Genomic DNA, 19,506 nt, shown 5'->3' with positions numbered 1-19,506 from the left:
CCTATTTATAGCAAGCAGTCTAAATCCTACTACTTTTGGTCATTGCAGATAGTAAAAATTAGTAGAGCAGGCCACAGCCTTTCCCTTTTCCATAAATGCCTGTGACTGGTTCCTTTGATAGGTTTATTTTTTTTATTTTTATTTTTATTTATTTTTATTTTTTTTTTTAAAGATTTTTTATTTATTTATTTGACAGAGATAGAGACAGCCAGCGAGAGAGGGAACACAAGCAGGGGGAGTGGGAGAGGAAGAAGCAGGCTCCCAGCAGAGGAGCCTGATGTGGGGCTCGATCCCGCAACGCCAGGACCATGCCCTGAGCCGAAGGCAGATGCTTAACCGCTGTGCCACCCAGGTGCCCCTATTTTTATTTTTTTAAGATTTTTTATTTTTTTGACAGAGATAGAGACAGCCAGCGAGAGAGGGAACACAAGCAGGGGGAGTGGGAGAGGAAGAAGCAGGCTCATAGCAGAAGAGCCTGATGTGGGGCTCGATCCCAGAACGCCGGGATCACGCCCTGAGCCGAAGGCAGACGCTTAACCGCTGTGCCACCCAGGCGCCCCTGATAGGTTTATTTTTAAGCAAAAAGAACCTATTGGTTTTCATTCCAGAAACATAAGTAAGATCATTGCTGTATACGCATCTACAGACAAACTCCAAAGGCACAGCTGGTAAATTGTTTTGATAAATTCTAATTCTAACCTCAAATTGTTAAAGATGATAGCAGTAGCCCAGGGGAAGTTTGGGCAATGGATTTCGCTCGATATACAGGGAAATGTATTTGGCCAAGTCTTACCACTTCTGTGATAAAGTATTGATTCCTATGATTCCTTTCCGTCTCTGAGTTCCTATTTTGTGTGACTATGCATATGTTATTCCTTGAGAAATTCCTTTAATGATCTGAAAGGACTCCCTTCACTCACAAGTTAAAAAAGCAAAACCTTCCAGGGGCGCTTGGGTGGCACAGCCGTTAGGCGTCTGCCTTCCGCTCAGGGCGTGATCCCGGCGTTCTGTGATCGAGCCCCACATCAGGCTCCTCTGCTATGAGCCTGCTTCTTCCTCTCCCACTACCCCTGCTTGTGTCCCCTCTCTCGCTGGCTGTCTCTATCTCTGTCGAATGAATAAATAAAATCTTAAAAAAAAAAGCAAAACCTTCCTGTAGCAAGTTGAAATAACAGTAGAAATTTATTCTAGGAAATACAGGAAAGTCTCATTGAGCACAAGAGAATTTCACCTACAATAAAAAAAATTTTAAAAAGATTTTATTTGACAGCACAAGCAGGGGGAGCGGTAGACGGAGGAAGAGAAGCAGGCTCCCCGCTGAGCAGGGAGCTGGACGTGGGGATGGATCCCTGGACCCTGGAATGATGACCTGAGCGGAAGGCAGACCTTAACCGATTGAGCCACCCAGGCGCCCCCCACCTACAATAAAATTATTTCCTTTTTAATTTAAATGCTGTTACCAGGAAATTATTCTCTACAGCCTTTGTTTCTAAGGCTGTCCCCTGAGGGCTCTCTTCACGTATCTCTCCTCCAAGGCTTCTAGCATGTGCTCTATCGGTACTCACACATAATTTGGATCTGTGATGAATTTGAGCCTTTAAGAAAAAATTCTTCCCTAAATCCTGTTCATTTATAAGAGACTCGCAGTCCTCTGTACTGCCAAACCCAACACTGGAAAACTTGGCAAGCGAAGCATTATTAGGATTAGAAGCACCTAGAGAGGCGCCTGGGTGGCACAGCGGTTGTCGGCCTTCGGCTCAGGGCGTGATCCCGGCATTATGGGATCGAGCCCCACGTCAGGCTCCTCTGCTATGAGCCTGCTTCTTCCTCTCCGACTCCCCCTGCTTGTGTTCCCTCTCTCGCTGGCTGTCTCTATCTCTGTCGAATAAATAAATAAAATCTTACCCAAAAAAGGATTAGAAGCGCCTAGAATAGATACATAACCTACGTTGCTCTCATGCTGACATTCTGAGGGGTGAGGTGTCTATAAAGGATTATCCTAGGACTGTGAAAATCCACTCTCATTCCAAAAAGTTGATTTTTGTTGCTGCTTTGATTTGGTAAGATCTCGTCACTCATGTGGGGGAGGGGAGTTGCCTCTAACTGCATTAAGCTCTATTCCTGACCATCGTAATTGGGGACATTCTGATTACATAAAGCATGTTGGGCCTGGACCTAAGTAGTTCGAGAGAACTCCGAAAAGGGCTTCAAATCCCTTAAATACTCCTTCCTCTTCCCTGTCCCCAAGGCACCGGCCGGATCCAAGATGGCTTCCCCAAACAGGTAATTAAGTGTTTCAGTTTAGAGCGCCCCCACCGGCGGGGGTAAAAAAAAAAAAAAAAAAGATGCCGAGAGGCCTGAACGCCTGTGAGCTGAGCAGTCAAAGGCAGGCTGCCGCCAGATTTTATTTTCAATCAGGCATATCCGTGGTTGCCTACGTACCCTTCTCAGCCTTTTAGGACCTCCCACCCTCGGGAGACTTCCTGGATGGCACTCACACTACCTTGCTGGAAGAGGCCGGACGTCAGCCCTGCCATTGGAGGGTGGCAGCGTAGGTGGGCGGAGCCGAGGGAGAAGGGACTACCAGCAAGCTAGATTGAGGCGAGGGCTGGCCATGCTCCGCCGGAAGGCGCCTTGTTCTCCGAAAGGGTGAGTTGAAACGCTGGCTGGAAAGGAAGCACCAGGACTTGTTCAGGTAGGCTTCCCGCTCACGCCTGCTCATCAGTGCTGGTCCAAGAGTCTTTGCAAAACTAAAGCTCTTAGAATTGGTTTCAGTAACTCATCCTCCTCCTTGCTTCCCCGCTCCTTACCGGTCCCCCAGTTGTGAGGGATCAGGTGCTGGGTGATGCTCTGGACTGAACCATTCTCCTTTGTGAAAGGCCGGGGGAGAGGGCGGCTGCTGGGCCGCGGGGCCCGAGTCGGGGCAAGCCGCGAAGGGGCCTGCCCCGCCGCTGTGGGGTTTTTAGGGCTTGTCATTGCGTTACTGGGCGTGGTGTAGATTTGAGGCAGCTTCTTGTTCTCCTTGCCCCTTCAGCGGAGAGAAAACTCCCCGGCTGCGTTTGGTTACTCCATACTTTGGTCTCAGAAGTAGGAGGTTAGGGGTTTATTTCTTTCTCTTTCTTTCTTTTTGTATTTTAATAATAAAGGTGGGTAGGAAAGCTTGGCGTGAGCGTGTGCACATTGTTATACATTAGTAGGTGTAATTTCTGTGGGTCTTTGGGAGGGAATATCAGGCTTTTGGAGAGTGTTTAGAGATGGTGGGAAGAGAGGAGCTCAAGCTTTGCATCTCCATTGACAGGTCTGCAGAGCTTACTGGTCTTCTGTTGCATTATGTAAACTCTTCACTAGCAGAAGACCCCTCCCCCTGCCTCCGAGCGAATGCAATTTCTTTATTTACCTGTCTCTAGTGTCGCAGGAAATTTTCCAGCCATTGCAGCAGCTGTGCAAGTGCCGCAGCTCCTGCCCTTTAGGGGCAGTCCTGAAGTGATTAAGGTCTTTAAAGAAATGTATAGTGGAGGTGTACGGGCGTATATATGTTTAGCGGACCAATCTTTTTTCAGTGACTGAGCATAGTGAGCTAGGAGTCGAAGACTTAAGAACTCGATGTCTTGTCCTAATAGAATTGTCCCAAATTCCAGCCAGAGGAGCTGCGTTATCAGTGTCCATTGCATCATACTCTCACACCAGCATCCACAAATTATTTCCTCTTCATGTTGTTCTGATCCTGTCAGTTCAGTCGGGGATTCTCTGACTGGGTTATCCTTAGAGTCGGCTGAGGTCCTATCCAGTGTGGGACACTTTAGATGCTAGAAGGTGAGTTTGGGGATTTGAATAAGTTCCTCTGTTAGTTAATTAGATAATGTCTTATGCTTAGGAATTTCTTTGGTAGTGCTCACCAGACAGGCTTCAGAACAAATTGTGGTATTTTGGACTTATTCCACCCCTTAAAAGAGAGTTATAAAGAAAACTTTTTCTATTTAAGAAGACCTGGGTTGCAAGAGTGGCATGCCAGTGGGTCTGCAAGGCATGATGAAGGACATTGGCCAAAGAGAGGGTAAGCCTGTGTGAAGAGACAGGCCTCAGGGAAGGTCTACAACTGAAGTAGCAAAGGTGTAATGGATTGGGGTGAGGAATTGGATGGAGCAGTGTACGGGTACTTGCGCAGTTCACACCTTCCCCATGTGTGATCTATCCTGTGCGTCTGTCCTTTTGATTTTGTCAGTTCCCAAATTGACAAAATCCATTTATTTAGACGTGGGTAGAAAATGATAGAAATAGTAGAAATCTACTGAACTGGTTGTGAACCACCAGGAAACGCAGATCTTGTATTTTCTGGGATAGCCTTCTCTGCAGCAGGACCAGGTGATGGGGTGGAAGAATCTTGGCATTGTGGTTACCACCACTTTAGAGTTTTGGCTGTGAGAGGAAAAAATCTGACATTTTATATGAAGGGTCTGATAGGTAAGATAGAGTTTCCCTTAGGTAAGGTAGGATGGTGAGGGGGCATCAGTCTTTAAAAGAAACTATTGTACCCATCTCCTTTGAAAAGGGTGAGTTTTTTTTAAGCTAAACTACCACTTAATTTGTGGGTGCCGAGAACTGTACTTGCTTACTGAAAGAATGAGATTTGATATTGTCATCTCTGGAAGGACTGTAACATTTTTTGAGCATTGAGATGAATGTTAATGCTTTGAAGATACTGTTTGTCCACTGCCCTGCAAGAGTTGTTTTCTGAGCCTACATTGAGCCTGATATCTGGGGGATAAACAAACATATTTTCTGGCCCCTCATCCTTACCCCTAAAAGTCACTCCACTTCTGGAGTTGCATTTGGGCAAGTCCCTGATGTGCAGGTCCTTGCGTGACCCACCGTGCACTGTGGTGGCCAACCTAGTTTTTACTGTTTTACCATTAGCATTGATTCACTGATATAGTATCAATTCAGATTTTACTTGGTTTAACTTTCTGTGTCTCCCCTTTAATTAATTTTTTATTCTTTTTCTCACAGAGTTGATGGTCTTCCTTTCAAACTTCTGTTACAGTTTTGTTCACTTTGCTTTTTGTTTTAATTCACTGATATTGTGCCTTTTTTGCTTCTGTCTTGTTGAGGCCTTTTACGAGATGCAGAGAGACCCTAGTTTTCAAGATGTGTTCTTTTGGTATCTGGTACTCAAGTGACAGTTGTATTTTTATATAACAAAGCTGTTGTATCCACCGTTTACTATTGCCTAAAGGTTTATTTTGTCATTTATTACGTTCTAAATTTTATCCTGGATAACCTTTCCCCACCTTAACCTCTGTTTTGTTTTGTGTGTACAAGTGTATCAAGTTGTAATTGGGCTCTTTTTTGTGTTTTCTCACTCTTTCATACGGCCTTTAAATTTTCATTGTATTTGTGTTGCAAAATAAGTCTGCCTCTTTGTAGTTGACTGGATGTTTTCAATTTAAACTACAAAGTGCGTTCGTCTCTGAGATGTCTCATGAAGCTCTTCTGTAGGTAGCACTTCTTTTGCCCTCTTTATTAACCATTACTTTCTGTCCTTCATTAGGCTCAAAACGGTCAACTTTAAAATATCTTTTTTTTAGACTGATAATTCTATGCCTTTTATTCAGTTTTTTTAATTTTTTAATTTTAATTTTTATTTATTTATTTTATTTTTTAAAGATTTTATCTATTTATTCGACAGAGATAGAGACAGCCAGCGAGAGAGGGAACACAAGCAGGGGGAGNGATAGAGACAGCCAGCGAGAGAGGGAACACAGGGGGAGTGGGAGAGGAAGAAGGAGGCTCCCAGTGGAGGAGCCTGATGCGGGGCTCGATCCCATAACGCCGGGATTACGCCCTGAGCCGAAGGCAGACGCTTAACCGCTGTGCCACCGAGGCGCCCCCAGTTTTTTTTAAAGACTAATTTTAAAATATCTTAATTCCTGTCTTCAGATTGTAGCAGGAGCTTTTAAAAATAAAGCAATTAATTTCTACCTACCAATGTATGTTACGATATAATAAAAAAAAAATCCAGAAGACATAAACAGAAAGTAGACTGGCAAAGATAATTGCTTTACATTTATCTTCAGCAGGGAGGGGTATACTGGAATATATTCCAAGTGGTAGAGTGGCATAGGGAATCTAGACAATGTTCTAACCCCTTCAAATTCAGACGATCCAAGTGTATTCTTATTAGTTTGTTTGATAAGTTTCCAGAACATCAGATTCACTCATAATCAAATGAAAGTACAAAAAAGCCCCCAAAATTTTAAAAATTCCTCATTCTTATGCATAATTATTAGGAAAAGATTGGTTTTATCATTGAAAGAATGAAATATCCCTGGGGCACCTGGGTGGCTCAGTTGGTTAAGCATCTGACTCTTGGTTTCTGCTCAGGTCATGATCATGGGTCATGGGATTGAGCCCCGAGTTGGGCTGCATGCTCAGCAGGGAATTTGCTTGAGTATTCTCTCCCTCTATGCCTTCCCCTGTGCTCTCTCTCTGAAAAAAGTATATAAATCTTTAGGGAAAAAGAATGAAACACCCCTGAATTATCCCCTCTGTACGTTCCCAGAGAAATTTATTGTGTATGGTTTCATTTCATTTGGTATTTTCAGTGTTTATTTCATTTTAAAAAGGTAATTAAATGACATAGTATTGAAGTTACTAGGTAATAATGAACTGTGCTTTTTTTCTCCCCTGTATGTCAGCAACTTAAATGTAATAGTTATAATTCTTTTGGTAATATCCCAATATTCTAGTTATTTGTAATTCTCTAATAACACCTTTTTGTTTTGAGAGTCTGTAATTCTCCTAAACCTATGTCAGTATCTTTCTGAGAAAGGTTATATATATATATATATATATTTTTTTTTTTTTTTAGATTTTATTTATTTATTCGACAGAGATAGAGACAGCCAGCGATAGAGGGAACACAAGCAGGGGGAGTGGGAGAGGAAGAAGCAGGCTCATAGCAGAGGAGCCATGCGGGGCTCGATCCCATAACGCTGGGATCACGCCCTGAGCCGAAGGCAGACGCCTAACCGCTGTGCCACCCAGGCGCCCCGAGAAAGGTTATATATTAACTGAATTCTTAATTTCATCTGGGAGGAAGGACGTTCAGGAGCTGTAAAGTCTTACCGGTTTCTCAAATTGTCTCTCATGTGCGTTATAGAAACCTTTGGAATAGCCTGCTTTCATTTTTTCTTCCACTACCTACTTTGGGAATACACTATGCCTTGGGGATTATTCCTTTGGGACATATTCAGACGTACGTTGTCCCATTAGAGACATGGGGATTTCATTTTGGTTGGTTCTAGAAGAAACCAGTGATTTCAGTAATTGAGCTGCCTATTTAGAGCCCAGATCATCCAGAATTTCTTAATAGAACATAATTTTCATTTTCTGTTACAGATATCAGATATACAGCAGATACACAGCAGATATCTATCTAAGTAAACTGAATGGGAAGATTTTTCTGGATTTTTAAACGGGCTACACCAAGTTCCATGAGCATGGACCTTTCACTCAGTGTTTTTTCTTCTTCATTGCTTCTACTCAGTATTTATACTTCTTTTTCCCCCTTGTCTGGGGAGTGGAACACATTAACTCTTCGTTTATTTACACATCAATTCTCCTGTAAAATGTAGTGCTTTTGCCTGTTTTTCAGGAATGCTTCCTGTTGGGGGGGGCATCTTCACGAGGCCTTAAATACGTATAGGTAATGGCCACTTCCATATACGGCTGTCCTGAAAGTCATGGGAGTCAAGAGTCGAGGCAGTTGGATCTGGGCACGTGAACCTATCAAGGGGCAGCCTAGTCAGTTGGAGACCTATATGTTCCCACAGCAGGCATTGTGAAGTAAATGGAGTACTGTGAGATAGACACTGGCTTCATTCCTACAAGCACAAAATAATGATTAATTGAATTACCTGGGTGTTGCCCTAGACGCCAGGGCTGGTTGAAGTCTTATCCATGGTTTTAAGGTTAAAGGGCTGTACTGCTTTCTCAGAGTCTTTTCATCCTGCCCAGCAGTCCTGCTATTTTAATTGTGAAACTTTTACATCTATTTCAGTATCCCACCATTCTGCTTAGCCGACCAGCACAGCCAAGTCTCTAAGGAGTGATTCTGCTTTGAGAGAAACATTTAATGGTACACTTTGAAATTATTGGATAGGGAATAATAAGCTCCTTTTCATTTGCCTACTATGTGCCAGACGTTGTGCATTATCTTTTAGTCTTCAGAGTAACCCTGAAATATATGTGATGTTACCTTCGTTTTACCGAAGAGAAAAAATAAGACTTAATGAGGTTAGGTAACTTAGCCAGGAGTGGGACTCTGGTCTGTCCGACTTCAAAACCCCATTCATGATCCAGCCTCCCCCCATTGAAAAGCTCAGTGCTGACTTCTGTGGGAGGAACCGTCTTTGACCACATGAGACAAGTAGGCATTCGGTAGCCTCTTAAAGCTGTACCTTTTGCAGTTGAAGAACCTTGAGAATGTAAAATTTATTTTTGTCTTTGTATCTCTGTTAAAAGGAAAAAAAAAAGGATAGTAATTTGTTTCCTTTACTTAACTTATTTTGAAGATAAGATTATGTGAAATACTTTAAGCTCTACAGAGGAAATTCACTTGGTCAGTCTTGCAGATAACTATTTATTAGCCAATGCAAGTCAAACTAGTACACTAAATTTAAATTTTCATCAGTCCCATGTCACTGAGGTCATTTTTTGTGCCTGGAAGCACGAGTGTGGTAATAGCAGTGCTTTATAATGTTTCTCCTCCTTTCATCACATACACTTTTTTTTAAGATTTTATTTATTTATTGGACAGAGAGAGAGACAGCCAGCGAGAGAGGGAACACAAGCAGGAGCGAGGAAGAAGCAGGCTTATAGCAGAGGAGCCTGATGTGGGGCTCGATCCCATAACACCGGGATCACGCCCTGAGCCGAAGGCAGACGCTTAACCGCTGTGCCACCCAGGCGCCCCCCACATACACTTTTTTAACATAAATGTTGCAATGAAACAATACCTCATAAATAATTAAGTAAATATTTATATTTTTCTGTTAGGCTGAACAAATGTACATATACTTGGCCCAGTTAAAATGGGGCATGTAAGAGTGGTGTGTGTGTTGTGGGGGACCATAAGTTGGACCAGGACTTTGTTACCTAAATTTATATATATTGTTACTTATGCTCGATGCCCACAAGTGGCATCACACAAGGTGGATATATTGATCCAGTTAGATATTCCTCAGCTGGAACCCAGAATATTATTTTCACCTTGGTGACTATGTGCCAGTGAAGAACTTTTCCAGCTAATTTGGCCTAAGGGCAGTGATCCTTACAGATCCTTACAGATAAGGCTCTTATTTTCTATCTTCAGACTTAGGCCAAAACTCCGGAGTTTTACTGGAAAAAAATGTACAATGAGGCTGACTTGAAAATGAACCCGTGCCCTAGTTTTGGGTCATATGGGTTTAGTATCATCTGTTTGTCTCTTGCCAGGCTTTAAATTGGCCATCACGGAGGCTTTATGGTCTCGCGCCTAAAGAAAATCACTAAAATTTCATTACTTTTAACAGTAATTATCATACTACAGAAAACAGTCTTATGTATATTGCATGTAGTCCAGGTTCTAAAAAGTGAAGACGCTTATGATTTTATAATGCCTCTTCTTTTTTTTCTTTAATTTTTTTTTATTATATTATGTTAGTCACCATACAGTAGTACATCCCCGGTTTCCGATGTATAATGCCTCTTCTGAACGTTTCTGGTAGGAAACATGCCTCTGCCCGTTTACTATCTCCAGAGTCTGAGAGAAGCCCTTGCTGTTGCTCTGAAACCTCCCCATTAGCTCTTTACAGCCCCACTCCCACACACCTTTGGCTGGATGTTGAAAATATACTCCTTCAAGAAAAGTACATTAAATGTCCACCTGATAAGCAAAGGGAATATTGTAATGAACAAATCATACACAGCTCTTGTCTTTGTGGAACTTATATTCTAACGGGGGGGGAATCAATTATATAATCAGTTATTCAATCTGTACTGCAAAAAGCTATGGATAGTACAGGGGAATTTATAATAGGGGCATATAACCTAAAGCATAGTATAGTAAGATATTTAAGAATGTGACTTCTGAAGCCACATTGCCTAAATTTGAATCTGGGACCACTTTTCACTAGCTATGAGATATTGGGCAAATTACTTAATCTCTTAGTGCCTCCGTTTCTTTATCTGTAAAAGAAAAAAAAGTTATTTCAGGCTTAATTAAATTAAATATGTTAATGCATTTTCATTGTTTAGAAGAGTGCTGGGCACGTAATGCATACTCAATAAATTTGGCTGTTTTTTGTCTGCAACATCAGGGAAAGCTTTTCTTTGCGATGATGATGTTGAAGTGAACTCTGAAGGGCACAGAAGAGGTAAATAGGCAGAATGGAGGGGAACCACTTAGAGGGCGCTTGCTGTACGTCAGGGAAGTGAATGGTAAATTGATCCAGAATGGCAGTAGAGACAGGAGTGAAGGCATTTGAGAGATATTTAGGAGGTAAAGGTAGGATTTTAAAATAATGAATATGGATCATGAAGAAGAGGATTTCTGGTCTCTGCAGCTGTGGCTGAATGGGAGGTGCTGGACAATGATTACCCTCCTTGTGTATGTGCACGTGTGGTGTGGGGATGGAGGTGACTAGACGGACTACCAAGGAATCAGTCTCCTTGAGGTAATAAGCCTGTTATAGGGAGGGGCGCCTGGGTGGCTCAGTCGGTTAAGCCACGGACTCTTGATTTCACCTCAGGTCATGACATCAAGCCCCGCGCTCAGTGCTGAGCTTGCTTGAGATTCTCCTTCTCCCTCAGCCCCTCCCGCTACTTGCACAAGCTTGCTTTCTCTCTCTCTCTCTCAAGTAAATAAATCTTAAAAAAAAAAAAGCCTGTTATAGGAAGAGTGGGACAGGTGGGTCAGCTAAGGAGACTGGAGACACAACCAAGAAAAGGCATGGAGTAAGCACGTAGATGTGTACAGGTGGGGGATTCAGGGTTGACCTCTTGCCGAGAGATATAAATACATAGATAATTTGTTGAAGGAAATAATAATAGTTGAGGCCATGTATGTAAATTAGACATTCTTGGAGAAAAGTGTAGAATGAAAATTAAAGCAGGCCTAGGTGGCGCCTGAGTGGCTCAGTCATAAAGCGTCTGCCTTCGGTCCGGGGCGTGATCCCAGGGTTCCGGGATCGAGCCGCACATTGGTCTCCCTGCTCCACTGGGAGCCTGCATCTCCCTCTCCCGCTCCCCCTGCTTGTGTTCCCACTCTCGCTGGCTGTCTCTCTCTCTGTCAAATAAATAAATAAAATCTTTTAAAATAAATAAATAAATAAAGAGGGCCTGGGACCAAACCTTCGTGAACTTCAACAGGAAAGGCTGGTAGAGGAGAAGAGTAGCAAAGCAGAAGTGGCCAGAGAGGTAGACGAAAAACCAGAAAAGTCGTCCTGACATCCTGGAAGCAATCCGAAATAAGTGTTTTGAGAGTGGGAGTGCTTTTTCTAAAATCTTTGTGACCCTTCTTTGGATCCCTGAGAGTATTCGTTTAGGTGTCTTACCACTCAAGGTTGGATACTCTTGACTTAGAACGTCTGTCTATGACAGGTTTAGGCTGACTGAAGCCAGTTAGTTGAACATAATCTTCAGACTTTAGAATCTAAAGCGTAGTTATTCCTGTTTGTCTTAGATTATAGGTAGAGGAAGAGAGCCTGAGTGCGTATTCAAGTACATAGATACTAGCCTGCTGAAATTAACAAATTATTTTGGTGATTCCCTTGAAAGCTGACTAGCATCTTCTAGGTACGTAGAGACACTGGCAAAACCAAATTTTTTCCCCAAAGATTTACCCGCAACATTTGTTGAGTATCTCCTAGGACATAGTGTTTATATGCCAAATACTGTGTTAGGTGTTTCATTAATCTTCATTAACGGCCCTGTAACTTGATTTCCCTTTGTACAGAAGAATGAACTAGACTCAGAAAGGTTAATTTACTTGGTGGGACAGAAATTTGAACCCAGGTCCCTCTGATTTCAAAGCTCATTATACCTCCATGTACAAGTACAACTAAAATATAAAGTAGAAGATACTTATCGTAAAGAGCACTTAAAATGCCGTGAAAGCTCAAAAGGAACTGATTACTTTGGGCTTGGCAATGAAAAGTGGGGATTAGAAGGCTTTCAATTATTACATCCAGTGGACATTTTAAATTACATTGTCAGACATTCTTGCTTTTGTTCGATATAATTGATCACTCTTTTCCCCTGCAATTCTCCACTCTGCTTCCATGACATTGCACTGTTTACTTCTCTAGCTTTTCCTTCTCTACCTACTTAGGTGTAGCTTATTCTGATTTTTTATTTAACTTTTTAAAGTTTTTATTTAAATTCCAGTTAGTTAGCGTACAGTGTAGTATTAGTTTCAGGGGTACAATATAGTGATTCAGCACTTCATACAACACCCGGTACTCATCACTGCAGGTGTACTCCTTAATCCCATCACCTATTTTATCCCCCTCCCCTTCAGTAAGCTCCATGCCCAACTTGGAGCTTGAACTCACAAACCCTGAGATCAAGAGTTGGATGCTCTACTGACTGAGCCAGCCCAGTGCCCGCTTATTCTGATTCTTAAATCCTTTTTTTTAATTTTAAGTTTTATTTATTTAAGTAATCTCTNACTTCATACAACAGCAGGTACTCATCACTGCAGGTGTACTCCTTAATCCCATCACCTATTTTATCCCCCTCCCCTTCAGTAAGCTCCATGCCCAACTTGGAGCTTGAACTCACAACCCTGAGATCAAGAGTTGGACTCTACTGACTGAGCCAGCCCAGTGCCCGCTTATTCTGATTCTTAAATCCTTTTTTTTAATTTTAAGTTTTATTTATTTAAGTAATCTCTACTTCCAACATGGGGCTCAAAGTCTCTACCCCAAGATCAAGTGTTGCTTGCTCTGGGGTGCCTGGGTGCCTCACTCAATTAAGCATCCAACTCTTGATTTCCACTCAGGTCATGATCTCAGGGTCATGAGATCGAGCCTTACGTCAGGTTCTGCGCTGCACATGGAGCCCACTTAAGATTTTTTCTCTCCCTCTCCCCCACCCCCCAAAAAGAGCCTCACGCTCTTCCGACTAAACCAGCCAGGTGCCCCTGATTCTTAAATCCTGATGTTTTCCTGGGTTCCTCCTTAACTTTCTCATTCTACCTCAAAAATCTCAACACTTGGGTTTCCAGCTAAGTGTTTTGTTTAGCCTGCAGAGTGTTCAAAATGGTTTTTTTTTTTTTGAATTAATTGTCTACATTTAAAACCTAGATTTACATAAAACTCTATTTCTGGCATTTGAAAAATCTGAAGTTCTCGCTCAACCTTGGATGTGCATTTCCATATGGCAACACTTAATTAGAGCTGCCTAGCACCTACTCTCTTTGGAATGGTCATGGATTCTTCAGTCCTTCATAGACCCCAACATTCTCTGTTGTCTCCCCAACAGTATTGGTACAGTTTTTTGTATACTTGCTCTGTTCTACATATTCCCTGGGCACACTCCACTGTTAAAACTACTATTTAGATACTGAGAATTCTAAATTATCACCAAGCCAACTTTTATATTTATACATCCAATCTCCTATCAAATATCACTACTTAGCCTGCTCTGGGCTGGACTCAACATGGCTGAACTCACCTTTCTCTCTAAACTCTCGGTTCTATGCATTTTTATCCCCTTATTAAGTGTTTGTTACTTGGCTCTGTCTCTTCCTTATCATTACCTTTAACCCACATTGCTGCGATTCAGACATTAATCGCCTTGTTAGGGTTCTTGGTTACAAACAGCAGAAATTGTCTTTTGGCTAGCTTACGCAGAAAGGGGATTTATTGGAAAGTTATTGCGTGGCTCACAAAATCAATATGAATGCTAGACAATCTGGTTTAGAAAATGACCTGAAACTAAGGGAGGTTAGAGACAATGTCCAAGGTCATACCACTGAATAGTCTGTTTAGGATGCTGTGGTAGAACTCTAGTGCCTGGCACTGCTGAGTATTGTTTAACTGGTTGGTTGTGGGTCTTTGTATTACATCTGCAAAGTCAAATTTCTCTGAAGGACTGTCCACTTAAACTAGTCTAGGTCACGTGTGTACTTTGTCTTTGCCAGGAAGAGTAACTGGGATCCCTCCCTCCAGCCCCTGCTCTGATTTCCCATCTCCTTTAACAGTCTATAGTGGGAGGTAAGAATCGGCCTTTCAGTGAGATTTATATCTTGAGCTATTCCCCCAATATAGGAAAGGGGCTTTTGTTGTTGAGCAGGAAAAAAAAATCAAATTTCTATACAGCTCTTTTCTGGACTCCCACAGCAGCCTCCTGAGTGCTTCTGTGTTCTCGGACCCTTCATTTCCCAGGTGTACTCTCTATTCCGTAGCCAGAGTTAGCTCACCAAAGCGCAGCTCTGCTCATGTCCTTCTGTGTTCCGGCGGCCCCTCACCCACCTATCAGAAAATGCTTTAACACGGTGCGCAAGGCCTTCGTTGAGGGTCTGGCCTTAACTTACCCTTTCAGTCTCATCTAATTTCTGTTTGTGATTTACACTTTGGCGACATTGAACTACATAGTTCCTTAAAGTTTCCTCTACGTGTCTCCTGCTGTTTGCCATTGCTGTGCTTTGTTTTGATTTTGCTCTTATTGTCCCTACTGCCTGAATACTCCTTTCTTGTAGCCCACTTTACCTTCCTTAGTTAACTCCTCCTCATTTTAAGAAATGGCCTTTTTTTTTTTTTAAAGATTTTATTTATTTATTTGAGAGAGAGCACAAACGGGGAGCTGCAGGCAGAGGGAGAGGGAGAAGCAGGCTCTCTGCAGAGCCTGATGATGCGGGGTTCCATCCCAGGACCCTGGGATCATGACCTGAGCTGAAAGCAGTTGCTTAACCAGCTGAGCCACTCAGGCGCCCAAGAAATGACTTTCTTTCTTTCTTTTAAAGATTTTATTTATTTATTTGACAGAGAGAGAGGCACGAGAGAGGGAACACAAGCAGGGGGAGTGGGAGAGGGAGAAGCAGGCTTCCCCCTGAGCAGGGAGCCCTATGCGGGGCTCGATCCCAGAACGCTGGGATCATGACCCAAGCTGAGCCAAAGGCAGACCCTTAACGACTGAGCCACCCAAGCGCCCCAAGAAATGACTTTCTTGATAACTTTTTCCTTCTAAGTTAATAAGTCCCTTTCATCTGTATTCCTGTAATAGCCCCCTGCTTATTTCATTGCATTTATCATCTGGTATTATGATTATTTACATTTGTCATTATTGTCATAGTCCCATTTTCCAACCTCTCCCCACATATATACCCAAACATACTCCTACCTATTGTGAGTTCTTTGAGGGTAGAGATTATGTCTTATTCACCTTTGGTTCTCTAATATTTCCACAATAGTTAGTGTATTATATCCTCAACAAATGGGGACACAATGAAGAGGCATTTGATGTAGATATTAGGAGAGAAATAAGATTTTGATGAGGCAGAGAAATGAATAAGGATGGAGTATAATTTGAAGACAGTAGCATTAGCTAGGCTATAAGAAAAATATATGACAGTAGAAAGTTGGGCTTTTTTGGCTAGCATATAAGTATGTATGTAGGAGGCTAGTGGGAAATAAGACTGGAAAGGCAAGATGTAGTCTTGAGGTTTATATCTTAAGTAACAGGGAACCTTTGAAAGTTTTTAAGGAGGAGACTGATCTGAACTTAGTGTGTTTTAGGAAATTCATCTGGTAGCAGAATGGATTTGTGGGGGAAGGGATCAGTTATGAGGTTTCTTTTTTTTAACATAGGTAAGTGCATAAATAAAGAGGTGGCAGCAGAAATGAGAGAAATGAATCCTAACTTTCCTCTTAGTTTCATAGTTGAATCACTCATCTCTCTAAGCCTCAGTTTTCTCATCTGTACAAGAGGGTTGACTTGATATGATTACCAAAGTCCTTGCCAGCTCCAAAATCTGTCTGTGACACATTTTGGGAGAGTCCGTGGGACTTGACAAATGATTGGGTGGTGGATACAAGAGGAGGTTTCAGAGATGCCTTTGAGGTTTTAAGTCTGAGTGAATGGGAAAACAGTATTGTCTAAAGGAGTGATATTGGTGTTCCTAATAATAGTGGTAATGCTAGGATCTTTAAAAATAGGAGAGCTAAGGCCAAGTTGACCTTCCTCAGTTGTGTCCTAGAGTACAGAAAACAGGATTTCAGGGTTGAGACTAGTTACATTTCAGGGGAAACTAGTGGTCAGGAACTAAGCAACTGATTTTAGCATTTGTTTACTTTGAGGGATTTAAGCTTGGGTACCATCATTCTGGGGTTGACTAGTTTCATTGGGAATCAGAGTGTCTCAAGTGGCATTGCAAAGTGGATACTGGCCAATATGCCAAACAGGCTGAGTTTCAAGAGAAGTGATGTGAGGGTCGGAGATCAGGTTTAGGGGTGAGGAATGGATGTATGTTTTGGAGGGGAGGGTTCTGGGAATTGCTAGAGGGCACCTGGGATTACTTTATAGAAAGTGATACAGCTGCCCAAAGGTTGGAGTATCAAGAATACAAACCAGCACTGTGGTTATGGCAGAAAGAGTGCTTATCTTTTAAGAGTAAAAGGCCCCATATAACAGCAACTGGGCTGACTCACTCCCATGATGGAGGGAAGATTTGTCCCCTTTCAATGGGGAGTGGAATCTGGTATAGTCACTACAGGAGAAGGTTATAGACAGGACAGCTAGTTAGAAGGTAGGGGATTCATTGGGAGGCGGAGTTGGCATAGTGTGGAACCCTCCCTCCCGGGTTTACGCTCTTTAGTGTGCAGACTACAGAGTAGGTGGTAGGGAATTTAATCCCCAGGACTAGTTTCCCGCAGTAGGAGACTGTGCCTCTGGCCAGGCCCCTTTTTTTCAAGCAAGCTTCAGGCTTCGCCTCGGCCCTAGAAACCGGATAGGCCTCTCCGTGCGCTCTCAACCTAACCTGCGGTGGCGGGGGAGGGGGAAGCTCTTGCTAGTCCAGCCCTTTGCGCTGTTTTGCGTCCTTGCGCTTTTGGTGAGTGGCAGTAGAGTTTAGCCAATGAAGACGTGGGGCGGGCGGGAGCATCAAGTTAGGTTGCGCAGGAGGGGTGGGGGGAACTGGTGCTGGAAAGACAGCGAGAGGGGCGAACCGGCCCCCCACGGCCGCTGCAGGTAAAGGCATCTCTCTTAGACCGCTGGGGTGAGGCACAGCTCCTTTTCTCCTTCAGGTTTTTGTCGGGCCTTCCAGCCTGTAGCTTCCGCCCTAAAATTGCTCCCACCCGGGCATCCACACCCCCCCCCCCCCCCCGCATCTTCCCGTCTTGGCCATCCCCACCCAGGAGGGCACCCTGGTAGCTCCCTCCGTCAAGTGCATGTACCTCATTTCCTTTTTGGGAGCACCAGTTGCCTGAAATCTCCCCCTTCTGCTGTATGGGCCTTACTGGCACCAACCCCGGCAGTATGAGCAGGTAATGTACCCGGGTCCCCGCCACCCCCACCCCCAGTAGCGTTTCCCTCTCAATCAACCCCTCACTTCCTTACCTTTCCCCCTATCTTCTTTCATATGAGTACATAATTTCTGTAGTTTCCCCTTTGGTCCCTGGATATACGTACATGCTTTTAGCTTTCATAGTTGCCTTTTACTTTCTCTGTTTATTTAGAAAGGCTCACTTTACCAGCCATGTTTGCCCCCAAATGTCCATACTCCTGACTGAGGTGTGAGTGCTTTTTCCTCTAGTAATTGGGAAAACAAAAACAGAGTAGCCGCATATTTGGCAGTGATAATGGTGAAGATAGAGAAAATGGCCTAGGATCTTGATCTTCTTGAGGATATGAGTGGCTCCAAGTTAATAGCTCCATTTCTATGCTCTATGTCCTTCCATCCTGATCCCTTGCTGACCCTAAATGGTGATTACATTCACCTTGGATGTTTATTTCCCATTTCTTTATAAGATCTGAGACTCTTTGGGTCTTACAAATGTCTCCATGGTACAGTTTTTAAATTAGTCTTTTTAAAAATTATGTTGGTGATTTTCATTTTAGGCTTTCTGATGATTTTATTTTCAAGGGATTTATCATTTAGATTAAGCTGCTTCTAACCATCTTGTGTTTCAATAACATGTGTTTATGTCTGTCTTCAACTGAGCCTCTTGAAAGGATACAGTTTCCAATAACAAGATTTATACTTTGAAGTAAAATAGTTTCTTTTCTGAATCTTTGAGCAGTTAGAGCTTGAGTGGGCATAGGTGGTACTTTCTGGAAGTGCATATTACAAAAAAAAGGTTAGTATTTGTCAATATGGCATTAGTTCATTATCTTCTAAGAGGGTGAGTAGTACAGAGAAGTCTGGAAAACGGATGTCTGTAGTTCAGTTTATATAATTTCATCTATTGGACAGCTGGACTAATCTCTGTTGCAGTGTTTCTTGTCCATCATAAACAATAAACTATGATAAACTCCCTTTTGAGAGACCATAAGAAATCTTACCCTACAATAGAGATATTGATAACCCTTCCAATCCAGGCATGCTTCTCCACCCCCTTTTCTCAGTTTTCTTTTGCAGATCCTCATTGGCCACAAAGAGTTTTACTCTTTAGTTTTACTGAATATAAATACCCTAAACAATGAGCTGTGTCTTCCTTTTCCATTTGATAAATATAAAATTATGACATTGAGTATGCACTTTCTTTTTTCTTTCTTTTTCTTTTTTTTTTTTAGTATGTACTTTCAAACTACACATACCTTTCATCCCCCAGTTGAGAATCACTGCTTTGTTGAAAGATATGGGGAGATTGCAATGGAAATTATAGTGTAGAATGAAAACAAAGTCCTTTATGATAAGACAGACATAGTGTTATTGAAATGGGCAAGGGAAAGACTGGTAAAATAAAAACAGGAGAGTTGGGATTTTATAGATTCTTTTAAAAAAAAAAAAGGAAGTATATCAAAGGTTGTAAATCTGCAGAAGAACATCAGTTTACACTTACTTCATGGAGAAAGAGTAGTTCCCCCTTTAAAAGAAGGTGAGATGAAAGTCTGTTACGTAAATTGTTTAGCATTAACTGGCTTGTTATACGGAAATTATAGATAGGTGGCCTCGGATTCTAACCTTAACTGGCTGGTATGTTTCATTTCTCCCCAACTCCCTCCCCCCAAGGTTTCTGTCATTTAAAATTATGGAAAGTGAATAAGCGCAGTCATCAAACGCTGTCTTTCTTTTTGAGCATATAAATGGATTTCTCTTTGTAGTGGTAGGCCATGACTGGCTTTTCATTTTCATTATGAAAGAAGTCTGGTATGAGTCTGTAGGCAGTTGTTTTACTTCGGGATATCTAAGTGCTTCATGTATTTGAAGGCTTAATATCTATCTATTTATTTATTTTAAAGATTTTATTTTTTTGACAGAGAGACCGCCAACGAGAGAGGGAACACAAGCAGGGGGAGTGGGTT

The 19,506-nt window shown here is 42.4% G+C and overlaps 1 protein-coding gene across 5 annotated transcripts in view; it reads left to right on the top strand.

Annotated features, from left to right (window-relative positions):
* Window positions 1-2,581: 2,581 nt before the first annotated feature.
* The window catches only part of CHD8 (chromodomain helicase DNA binding protein 8), a 58,832-nt gene continuing 41,907 nt past the window's right edge, over window positions 2,582-19,506 (top strand). For 2 of the 5 annotated variants that reach the window (XM_011235512.3, XM_011235510.3), the window contains exon 1: window positions 2,582-2,695. The gene's annotated coding sequence lies outside the window, so the exon portion shown is untranslated. Of the gene's footprint in view, window positions 2,696-17,128; window positions 17,230-19,506 lie in introns of those variants that run through there. The other 3 variants (XM_034648611.1, XM_034648609.1, XM_011235514.3) reach the window with 2 other exon arrangements.

Source organism: Ailuropoda melanoleuca, chromosome 20 (genome assembly GCF_002007445.2).
Source record: "Ailuropoda melanoleuca isolate Jingjing chromosome 20, ASM200744v2, whole genome shotgun sequence".
In the NCBI taxonomy this organism is placed as follows: Eukaryota; Metazoa; Chordata; class Mammalia; order Carnivora; family Ursidae; genus Ailuropoda; species Ailuropoda melanoleuca.
Note: the sequence above shows the minus strand (reverse complement) of the source record. Positions and strands in the feature narration are given on the sequence as shown.